The sequence below is a fragment of the Ovis aries genome, chromosome 3 (assembly GCF_016772045.2).
Source record: "Ovis aries strain OAR_USU_Benz2616 breed Rambouillet chromosome 3, ARS-UI_Ramb_v3.0, whole genome shotgun sequence".
In the NCBI taxonomy this organism is placed as follows: Eukaryota; Metazoa; Chordata; class Mammalia; order Artiodactyla; family Bovidae; genus Ovis; species Ovis aries.
This window is the reverse complement of record NC_056056.1, coordinates 91,631,924-91,643,947: the sequence shown is the minus strand read 5'-3', so window position 1 is coordinate 91,643,947 and position 12,024 is coordinate 91,631,924. Positions and strand designations below refer to the sequence as shown.

At 42.2% G+C, this 12,024-nt stretch overlaps 1 protein-coding gene across 2 annotated transcripts in view; it reads right to left on the bottom strand.

The window, feature by feature from the left end:
* Nucleotides 1-8,661, bottom strand: part of NLRC4 (NLR family CARD domain containing 4) — a 48,596-nt gene extending 39,935 nt beyond the window's left edge. For both annotated transcript variants that reach the window (XR_009599862.1, XM_042246306.2), the window contains exon 1: nt 8,464-8,661. The gene's annotated coding sequence lies outside the window, so the exon portion shown is untranslated. The remainder of the gene's footprint in view (nt 1-8,463) is intronic.
* Nucleotides 8,662-12,024: the final 3,363 nt, after the last annotated feature.

Genomic DNA, 12,024 nt, shown 5'->3' with positions numbered 1-12,024 from the left:
GCTGTCTTTTCACCTTGCTTATATTTTCCTTTGTTGTGCAGAAGCTTTTAATTTTAATTAGATCCCATTTGTTTATTTTTGCTTTTATTTCCAGCATTCTGGGAGGTGGATCATAGCAATCTTGAGAAAGAAGAATGGAACGGGAGGAATCAACTTGCCTGACTTCAGGCTCTACTACAAAGCCACAGTCATCAAGACAGTATGGTACTGGCACAAAGACAGACATATAGATCAATGGAACAAAATAGAAAGCCCAGAGATAAATCCACACACATATGGACACCTTATCTTTGACAAAGGAGGCAAGAATATACAATGGAGTAAAGACAATCTCTTTAACAAGTGGTGCTGGGAAAACTGGTCAACCACTTGTAAAAGAATGAAACTAGATCACTTTCTAACACCGCACACAAAAATAAACTCAAAATGGATTAAAGATCTAAATGTAAGATCAGAAACTATAAAACTCCTAGAGGAGAACATAGGCAAAACACTCTCAGACATAAATCACAGCAGGATCCTCTATCATAGAATATTGAGTAGACTCTCCTGTGCTATGCGGTAGGTCCTTGTTGGTTATCTATCTTACATATAGTAGTGCGTGAATGTTTGGGACTTCCCTGGTTCAGACAGTAAAGAATCGGCCTGAGACCTGGGTTTGATCCCTGGGTTGGGAAGATCACTGGTGTGTATGTTCATCTCAAGCTCCTGATTTGTCCCTCCTTGCTAAGGCAATGGCACCCCACTCTAGTACTCTTGCTTGGAAAATCCTGTGGATGGAGGAACCTGGTGGGCTACAGTCCATGGGGTCGCTAAAGAGTCGGACACGACTGAGCGAATTCACTTTCACTTTTCGCTTTCATGCATTGGAGAAGGAAATGGCAACCCACTCCAGTGTTCTTGCCTGGAGAATCCCAGGGACGGGGGAGCCTGATGGGCTGCTGTCTATGGGGTCACACAGAGTCGGACATGAGTGGACGACTTAGCAGCAGCAGTAGCTATCCCAACATTTCCCTTTTGGTAACCATGTTTGTTGTCATTATCTGTAAGTCTGTTTCTGTTTTGTAAATAAGTTCATTTGTATCTCTTTTTAAAAAGTAGATTCCACATATGGGTGGTATCTTATGATATTTGTCTTTCTCTGTCTAACTTATTTCACTTACTCTGATAATCTCTAGATCCACTCATATTGCTTCCAATGACATCATTTCATTCTTCTTTATGGCTGAATAATATTCTAGGTTTAAGCAAACTAAATGTCCATCAGCAGAGGAATAGATGGAGAAGTTGTATATATATACAATGGAATATTACTCAGACATAAAAAAGAATGAAATTATGCTATTTGCAGCAACATGGATGGATTTAGAGATTACCTTGTCCCGAGGAAAGGAAGGAAGCTACTGTCATAAGCTACAGTATTGCTGAAATTTGAGGACGTGGTGTTAACTGAAATAAATTAGTCATAAAAAATGAATACTATGTGCTTTAACTCGCATGAAATGTCTAGAGTAGCCAAAACATTCATAGAAACAGGAAGTAGAATGGTGGTCTCTAGGAGATGTTGGGAGGGTGGAAATGGGGCATTCTTGCTTAATGGAGACAATTTCAATTTTTCAATATGCAAAAGTTCTGGAGATTCTACCACAGTGTGAATATACATAACTGCTACTGAACTGTACACTTAAAAGTGGCCAAGATAGGGCAGCTCCCTGACGGTCTAGTGGTCAAGACTCTGCTTCCACTGCAGAGGCATTGGTTCCAGGAACTAAGACCCTGCAATCCATATGGCGTGGCCAAAAAATAAATAAAATAAAACCCAGTGTCTATTTTTTAAAAATGGTTAAGATGGTAGATATCATGTTACATGTATTTTGCCACATTAAATTTAAAAAAAATTGTCACTGAGTTTCCTTTTTGCCATTACTATCATTAATCCTGTCATATGACTATTATTAAAAATTAAATTATATAAAGGAAGGAGGTGTCTGAAATGATTAGTTTAAATGTCAAATATGTGAAGAACACCCAGCTAAGATACAAATTGTCATGCTTGTAGGGCCAAACTTTTCATCACTGGACAAATGAATGAGATTAAAATGGAACTTCTTAGATGGCTAATGTATGGGACACCAAAGACCTGGACCCCAGTGCATCTGTGTGAGCTGCCAAGCATCTGAGGCTTTCAGAGACAAGAGAAGCAAGAAAAGCTGTCAAAGGATGAGAGAGTCTCCTGGAAGACAACTTTTCAAACTGCTGAACTCATTAGCAGGTCATGATATCAACTGAGGGCAGGCAGACAGATTGAAAACCACAATCACAGAAAACTAACCAATCTAATCACATGGACCACAGCCTTGTCTAACTCAATAAAACTATGAGCCATGCCATGTAGGACCACCCAAGAAGGATGGGTCATGGTGGAGAGTTCTGACAAAACATGGTCCACTGGAGAAGGGAATGGCAACCACTTCAGTATTCTTGCCTTAAGAACCCCATGAACAGTATGAAAAGGCAAAAGATAGGACACAGAAAGATGAATTCTCCAGGTTGGTAGGTGCCCAACATGCTACTGGAGATCAGTGGAGAAATAACTCCAGAAAGAATGAAGAGATGGAGCCAAAGCAAAAACAACACCCAGTTGTCGATATGACTGGTGATGGAAGCAAGGTCCCAACTGTAAAGAGCAATATTGCACAGGAACCTGGAATGTTAGGTCCATGAATCAAGGCAAATTGGAAGTGGTCAAACAGGAGATGGTAAGAGTGAACATCGACATTTTAGGAATCAGTGAACTTAAATGGACAGGAATGGGTGAATTTAACTCAGATGGCCATTATATTTACTACTGTGGGCAGGAATCCCTTAGAAGAAATGGAGTAGCCATCATGGTCAACAAAAGAGTCCGAAATGCAGTACTGGGATGCAGTCTCAAAAATGAGAGAATGATCTCTGTTCGTTCCCAAGGCAAACCATTCAATATCATGGTAATCCAGTTGATGCCCTGATCAGTAATGCTGAAGAAGCTGAAGTTGAACGGTTCTATGAAGACCTACAAGACCTTCTAGAACTAACACCCAAAAAGGTGTCCTTTTCATTATAGGGGACTGGAATGCAAAAGTAGGAAGTTAAGAAACACCTGGAGTAACAGGCAAATTTGGCCTTGGCGTACAGAATGAAGCAGGGCAAAGGCAAATAGAATACTGCCAAGAGACTGCACTGATCAGAGCAAACACCCTCTTCCAACAGCACAAGAGAAGACTCTACACATGGACATCACCAGATGGTCAACACCGAAATCAGATTGATTATATTCTTTGCAGCCAGAGATGGAGAAGCTCTATACAGTCAGCAGAAATGAGACTGGGAGCTGACTGTGGCTCAGATCATGAACTCCTTATTGCCAAATTCAGACTTAAATTGAAGAAAGTAGGGAAAACCACTAGACCATTCAGGTATGACCTCAACCAAATCGCTTATGATTATATGGTGGAAGTAAGAAATAGATTTAAGGGACTACATCTGATAGAGTGCCTGATGAACTATGGATGGAAGTTTGTGACATTGTTCAGGAGACAGGGATCAACCCATAACCAAGAAAAAGGAATGCAAAAAGGCAAAATGGTTGTCTGAGGAGACCTTACAAATAGCTGTGAAAAGCAAAAAGCAAAGGAGAAAAAAAAGCAAAGGAGAAAAGGAAAAAAGCAAAGGAGAAAAAAAAGCAAAGGAGAAAAGGAAAGATATACCTATTTGAATGGAAAGTTCCAAAGAATAGCAAAGAGATAAGAAAGCCTTCCTCAGTGATCAATTCAAAGAGATAGAGGAAAAGAACAGAATGGGAAAGACTAGAGATCTCTTCAAGAAAATTAGAGATACCAAGGGAACATTTCATGAAAAGATGGGCTCAATAAAGGACAGGAATGGTATGAACCTAACAGAAGCAGAAGATATTAAGAAGCGGTGGCAAGAATACACAGAAGAACTATACAAAAAAGGTCTTCATGACCCAGATAATCATGATGGTGGGATCACTCACCTAGAGCCAGACATCTTGGAATGTGAAGTCAAGTGGGCCTTAGGAAGCATCACTAGGAGAAAAGCTAGTGGAGGTGATGGAATTGCAGTTGAACTATTTCAAATCCTGAAAGATGATGCTATGAAAGTGCTGCACTCAGTATGCCAGCAAATTTGGAAATCTCAGCAGTGGCCACAGGACTGGAAAAGGTCAGTTTTCATTCCAAACCCAAAGAAAGGCAATGCCAAAGAATGCTCAAACTACTGCACAATTGCACTCATCTCACATGCTAGCAAAGAAATGCTCAAAATTCTCCAAGCCAGGCTTTAGCAATATGTGAACCGTGAACTTCCAGATGTTCAAGCTGGTTTTAGAAAAGGCAGAGGAACCAGAGATCAAACTGCCACATTCATTGGACCATCGAAAAAGCAAGAGAGTTCCAGAAAAACATCTATTTCTGCTTTATTTACTATGTCTAAGCCTTTGACCGTATGGATCACAACAAACTGTGGAAAATTATTAAAGAGATGGTAATATCAGACCACCTGACCTGCCTGTTGAGAAACCTATATGCAGGTCAGGAAGCAACAATTAGAACTGAACATGGAACAACAGACTGGTTCCAAATAGGAAAAGGAGTATGTCAAGGCTGTATATTGTCACCCTGCTTATTTAACTTATATGCAGAGTACATCATGAGAAACATGGGGCTGGAGGAAGCGCAAGCTGGAATCAAGATTGCCAGGAGAAATATCAATAACCTCAGATGTGCAGATGAACCCACCCTTATGGCAGAAAGCAAAGAAGAACTAAAAAAGGCCTCTTGATGAAAGTGAAAGAGGAGAGTGAAAAAGTTGGCTTAAAGCTCAACTAAGAAAGTTAGAAAACTAAGATCATGGCATCCGGTCCCATCACTTCATGGCAAATAGATGGGGAAACAGTGGATACAGTAGGAGACTTTATATTCTTGGGCTCCAAAATCACTACAGATGGTGACTGCAGCCATGAAATTAAAAGATGCTTGCTCCTTGAAAAGTTATGACCAACCTAGATAGCATATTAAAAAGCAGAGCCATTACTTTGCCAACAAAGGTCCGTCTAGTCAAGGCTATGGTTTTTCCAGTAGTCATGTATGGATGTGAGAGTTGGACTGTGAAGAAGGCTGAGCGCCAAAGAACTGCTGCTTTTGAACTATGGTGTTGGAGAAGACTTGAGAGTCCCTTGGACTGCAAGGAGATCCAACCAGTCCATCCTAAAGGAAATTAGTCCTGAATATTCATTGGAAGGACTGATGTTGAACCTGAAACTCCAACACTTTGGCCACCTAATGTGAAGAGCTGACTCTTTTGAAAAGACCCTGATGCTGGGAAAGATTGAAGGTGGGAGGATAAGGGGAAGACAGAGGATGAGATGGTTGGATGGCATCACTGACTCAATGGACATGGGTTTGGGCAGACTCTGGGAGTTGGTGATGGATAGGGAGGCCTGGCATGCTGGGGTTCATGGGGTCGCAAAGAGTCAGACACTACTGAGTGACTGTACTGAACTGATATCAACTGGAGTGTATTACGATTAATATAATTTAAAAAGTGAAATAAAATTTAAACTATCAGAATGCTGTAACTATTCTATATTTTTTCATCAAAGTTTTATTTCAGTTATTTATATATCCTGGCACTGGGTAGTGATGTCTTACTTATTGTGAACTGAAGTCAATAAGAGTTTGAAGGTCAGTAGGGCTTCCATCAGAGAAGGCAATGGCAACCCACTCCAGTACTCTTGCCTGGAAAATCCCATGGATGGAGGAACCTGGTAGGCTGCAGTCCATGGGGTCGCAAAGAGTCAGACAAGACTGAGCGAATTCGCTTTCACTTTTCACTTTCACGCATTGGAGCAGGAAATGGCAACCCATTCCAGTGTTCTTGCCTGGAGAATCCCAGGGACAGGGGAGCCTGGTGGGCTGCCATCTATGGGGTTGCACAGAATCAGACATGACTGAAGCGACTTAGCAGCAGCAGCAGCAGCAGCAGCAGCAGCAGGGCTTTCATGGAGGAATATTTAATTCTGCCTGGAGGGGGTAAGTTTTGAATATTCTTAAATGAAACCAAAGTTACCAGGCTATAAAGGGGAAAGGCTATTTCTAGGCAGAGGAAACTGCACAGGGTAAGAACTATGGGGAAAAGAGCCTGAAAACAAGGATTGGGACAACTCCTGAGTGTGAGCAAGGGCCTACTTTGTATTTTGATGCCTGGATTGAGGTAAATTCCAGCTCTAGCACCAACAGGCTGGGAATCCTCAATCAAGGGATAGTGACTGGTACACAGAAAGGATAACAGCTGCTAGAGTTTCTTCCTTCCCTTCCTACACGGCCCTTGATAGGTCAGACTTCCGCTGAATGAGTCAGAGTTTAAGTGAGAACAGAAAAAAGAGGAAGAAGATAGAGGAAGGAGCCAAAAAGTTCTTTATATTCACATATAAACAGAATAAACTGGACCCAAAGTTAGCCATCTAGTCACCTTGTCCGCAAAAGTGATTAAAACTTTACGTGGATCATCAGGCAGGAATCTCAGCTGATTTTAAAGATGTTAAAAATTCATATTCAGTTTGGGTACTGGAGAGTCTTCCTACCCACAGAGAAGTCTGTGACTAGATTAGAAAACCTAGTCAGACTATTGACCTGTTACTTATTTCTCTCAAGAATAAATGCTGCCTATAGTCCAAAGCTCAGGTCATCCACTCTGTTACCTACTGGCATAAAGAACAAGACTGCAACCAGCTGGCTCCCTTGGGCCCTGACTATGGCTCTGAACCCCCAGCCCTCAACCTGAAGCAAAATGTCCAGAGAATAAGTGAGTTACATAGAAGTCCTTTTTCCTATATTTGTGCTTTGGAAAATAATATTTAGACTAATTCTAAAAATAGATATTTTCTTCAGAATGGTTACATGAGTTCCTTAGAGAACTGAGTTTCATCAGGACCCATAAAACTCATGTCTATGGAGCATTCTACAGTCTATGGATAAAATTAGAAAACAGCTGTTAGGACTTCCCTGGTGGTACAGTGAATTGAAAACTGCCTGCTAATACAGGAGACATGGGTTCGATCCCTGATCCAGGAAGATTCCACATGCCGTAGAGCAGCTAAGCCACAACTACTGAGCCTGTGCTCCAGAGCCTGGGAGCCGCAGCTCCGGAGCCCGTGTGCTTCAGCTGCTGAAGCCTGAGAGCCGTAGAGCCTGCGCTCTGCAGCAAGAGCAGCCTTAGCAATGAGAAGCCAGCAGAGCACAGCCGGAGAGTAGCCCCCATGCACCGCAAATAGGGAAAAGCCCAGGCAGCCACGAAGACCCAGCACAGTCGTTAACAAATCAAGAAGATTAAACAGAAAAGCAGCTGGGACAGAGATGATCGGTGGGTATTATCTTTCTCCCTTTCGAGTAAAAAGGCTGTAGTCTAGAATGTACTTAGATCTCCATTAGACTCCAGCAATCTCATAGATTATTGTTACTGTTAATGTTACAGGCTTAATTGTGTTCACCCCACTCCCTGAAATCCATATGTTGAAGCTCTAATCTTCCTGGTGTCCTTATAAGAAGAGTAGATTTGGACACACAAAGAGAGACCTGAGAGATGCATGCCCCAAGGAGAGATCATGGGAGGACACAGGGAGAAGGAAGCCATCCGCAAGTTAAGAGAGCAGCCTTAGAAGCCAGACCTGCTGGCATTCTGTCTACCTTGGACTTCCGGCCTCCAGGATTGTGAGAAAATAACTTTCTGTTTAAGTCACCCGGTCTGTGGTATTTGGTTATGGCAGCCAGAGCAGGCTAACACAATTAGTATTATAGAAGGTCACTGAACTGTTAAGGGAACAGTGGCAGAAAATGGGGTCCTATCCCATCTTTAGACAATCATTGCATAATCTGCAGCAAGTCACTTGATGTCTCTCTGCATTTTCCACCTCTCTCCTCCAGTGTCATAAGGATTGACTGAGATAAAGTCTGTAAAGACCCTATCAATAACAGGGGTCCTCTAAGCATCCTTCACTTCTCTGTCTGGATTGCAGCCTTCTCCTAATTCAGGGGAGTGCATGGACTGAGCAGTGCCCCCACGGCCTTTCAGCTCTGAACTTTTGCAACTCTAACAGAAATCTCATGACCCAAAGTATTTTCAAAGTCCTTCCCCTCACTTTGTCTCACAGTAAACACAAACGCACCCCTCTGACTTAACGTTAGTTTAAACCTCAGTTTTGAAAAACTGGATGAAATCCCAGCAGACCAGACTCATGACTCCTAAAGTCTCCCGGCTTGCAAATCCAACCAGTCATGCAACATTGCCCTCTTTAGAGTTAAGGCTTCATACCCACCAAAAACAAATTTTAAATGAATGTAAATCCAAATGTCAATATTTGGTTCCAAAACCCACTTAATACCCCATTCTCTGTCCCCACAGTACCTGGCTGAGCATCCGGTTGCCCTCTTCTTGATGGATCAAAAGACACTTATAAAATAAAAGTTTCTCGTCGTGTGGCTAAAAATGAAAAGAAAATTTCTTTTTGTTTGCTTTCTGTTTCATCTCAAAATCCAGTATTCTTGTAGGTCTGAAGTGTCTCCATTTCCAGCAGGGGATTGTAAGAGAAGGGCAAATACCGACAAGTTCCTCTTTTTCTTCAAAGCATAATAAGGATGGTTTGGACACAGTATGAACTTCCAGTTCAAAAAGAGAAGATGAGCGTAAGTACAAGTGAAATGAGTGTAAAAGATGCAAAGCTGGAAATTCACATCAGGAAAGGAATTACTCATTTTTTCCCTGTTTATTCACAAAATGTGAGTCCTGTTGCTGTTAGTTTATTATTCTATAGCTTAAAATGAAAACAATGTGCTTTGAACATTTAATGTACATTAGTTTTTATTGTTAACCAGGACAGAAAGCAAGAGAAATGAAATGAGCTGATTTAGTTAATTAAAGTTTATTGCTACCACAGCCAAAGTCATCCTTATCATCTATATCTTGGGTCCCAGAGTGCATGTGTGCTAAGTCGCTTCGGTTGTGTCCAACTCTGTGTGACCCCCATGGACTGCAGCCTGCCAGGCTCCTCTGTCCATAGGATTCTCCAGGCAAGAATACTGGAGTGGGTTTCTATGCCCACCTCCAGGGGATCTTCCTGACCCAGGGATCGAGCCCGTGTCTCTTATGTCTCCTGCATTGGCAGGTGGCTTCTTTACCACCAGCGCCACCTGAGAAACCCTCGGATTCCAGGGGACTTTAGCAAATGCATACTCTTTGTCACCAGAGTCCTGAGCAAGATTAACACAGAGCAAATGGACCACCACTGTTGATCCACCCCATGACGGTATTCAGGGCATCCTCCTGACTTTGAAGAGCCACTGGCTCCCACTTGTACATACACATTTAGAGCTTGTAACCACAAGCTCCAGGGAGCAGGTTTACCCCAGGCTTCAGGAATAGGGAAACTTCCCCAGCAGCTGTCTTTAGAATGCCGTTCTTGCATACTGTTTCCCCTACCTTGGCGCAATCAGGAACTTTTTATGTTACAAAACTTATTTCAAAAAGAGCTTTCTGACATTAACTTATCTGATATAGAGGGATATTGAAGTTTTACCCTAAATAAATTCAACATTCTTGATTTTCTATGGGATTAACAACAGTGTTTCCCAACTTGTGAGAAGGGTTTCTCTGAAGTGAGACCAGGGGCTGTGCTATCAGCCTGGATTTTTGAACTTTTAATGAAATCCATATGTAAATGTATGTTCACAGAGAAAAACTATAAAGATAAGCACCAACAATATTAACAGTACTTATCTCTCGGGGATAATTTTAAATTTCCTTCTTTTATCCATATATTCTGATTTTCTTTAACAGACACCTATTACTTTTATAGTAACAAATGGTGTAAAACAGAATAGAAAGAGGGAATGTGGAAATGTGATTGTAGTGGGCCATCCAAATATTAATGTATCAAGTCTTAATCCCTGGAATCTGTAAATGTTGTATCTTTGTAGGTATGGTTAAGGCTCCTGAGATGGGGGGATAACCCTGGATTATCTGCGTAAGCATTAAACGCAATAAAAAAGTGTCCACATAAAAGAGAGGCAGAAGGAGATTCAAAACAGACAGAAAAGGAAAAGACAGTGTGACTATGGAGACAGCGATTGGACCGGCTGTGAGCCAAGGAATGCTGGCAGCCACCTGAAGCTGCTGCTGCTGCGGCTGCTGCTAAGTCGCTTCAGTCGTGTCCGACTCTATGCGACCCCATAGACGGCACTCCACCAGGCTCCCCCGTCCCTGGGATTCTCCAGCCAAGAACACTGGAGTGGGTTGCCATTGCCTTCTCCAATGCATGAAAGTGAAAAATGAAAGTGAAGTCGCTCAGTCGTGTCTGACTCTTAGTGACCCCATGGACTGCTGCCTTCCAGGCTCCTCCATCCATGGGATTTTCCAGGCAAGAGTACTGGAGTGGGGGGCCATTGCCTTCTCCGACCTGAAGCTAGAGGAGGCAAAAAAATGAATTTTCCTCTAGAGCCTCTGGAGGGAGTGTGGTCCTGCTGACAACTTTGTATCAGCCCAGTGATGCCAATTTGGGACATCTGGCCTCCAGAGTGTGAGAGAGTAAGTTTCTGTTGTTTTGAGCCACCTAGCATGTGGTATTTTGTTACAGCAGCTATAGGAGACTGATGCTGTAGTGTATCATGATAAAATGAGCAAAATGAGCAAAACCACCTTCATTCAAGCACATCCTCAATATGGCCTCATCACTTTCCTTTGCAAACAGATTTGCAGTCAGGTGTTTTCAATATATTTAGAATGGCTGCTCTGTTGTGCTCACTCAGCAGTGTTCGACTCTTTGTGACTCCAGGGACTGTAGCATGCCAGCCTCCTCTGTCCATGGAATTTTCCAGGCAAGGATACTGGAGTGGGTTGCCATTTCCTATTCCAGGGGATCTTCCCAGCCCAGAGATCAAACCCTCATCTCTTGCATCTCCTACACTGGCAGGTAAATTATTTGCCATTGTGCCACCTGGGAAGCTCAGTTTTAGAATGGATAATATACTAGAAATTTTGACATCCTGAATAAGTTCCAAGAGCTATGTCCCTTCCCCTTTTACTTTTCTTCCCAGTCTCTTCCCAACCTTTACTCTTCCGGGGAGTGTGGCAAAATGGAAATGCCCAGGGATCTGGAGCTAAGACCTAATTTCAAGTGTGGGTTTCATCTTGCTTCTTAGCAGTAAAATGGTGGCTAGCCAGCTTGCTTCAGGATTTTTTGAACATCATCTGAGCTACTGTATCTGAAAATTCCACCTGCGTGCTATTCTGTGACTTTAAACATTTATAGATACTCATGCCTTTTACTCTCAATATAATGGAAAAGGAAAAGAAAAGTCACAATACTTTTCTCCCTGGGGGCCTGCAATGCATAATTCTAATTGTTCTAGAATTTTGCTAGTCTTCTTGCCCAGAAAGTCAGTGTGAGGGGAAGTTACTGGGCCAATTCATGTTTGGGAACTTCCTTGTATGCCTTAAAAAGGAGAATCAAAACTTCTTGACTAACTCCTTTAGGAAGTAGGGGTACATTGTGTCTATTATTCTCTGTTTTATATATATACATAAAATATTTTAAAAAATCTATAATTCCCCATCCTTACTCCTTACAATTGGCCTAATAATTCAGATACACTAATATAAGAGAGGCTTTAGTGGGAGATGGAGAAGGAAATGGCAACCCACTCCAGTGTTCTTGCCTGGAGAATCCCAGGGACGGGGGAGCCTGGTGGGCTGTCGTCTATGGGGTCGCACAGAGTCGGACACAACTGAAGTGACTTAGCAGTTAGTGAGAGAAACTAAATGAGGGAGGACAGATTGTTGGTTTTCAAGGCAGCTGAAATCCTCCCCTAAAATTAACATTTGAAATAGCTGGAGATATTTGGCAAGAAGAAAAAAATACCGTAGGGAGGTATGATAGTTGTGTTCAGATGCCCGCAGGCAGGCATGGCATCA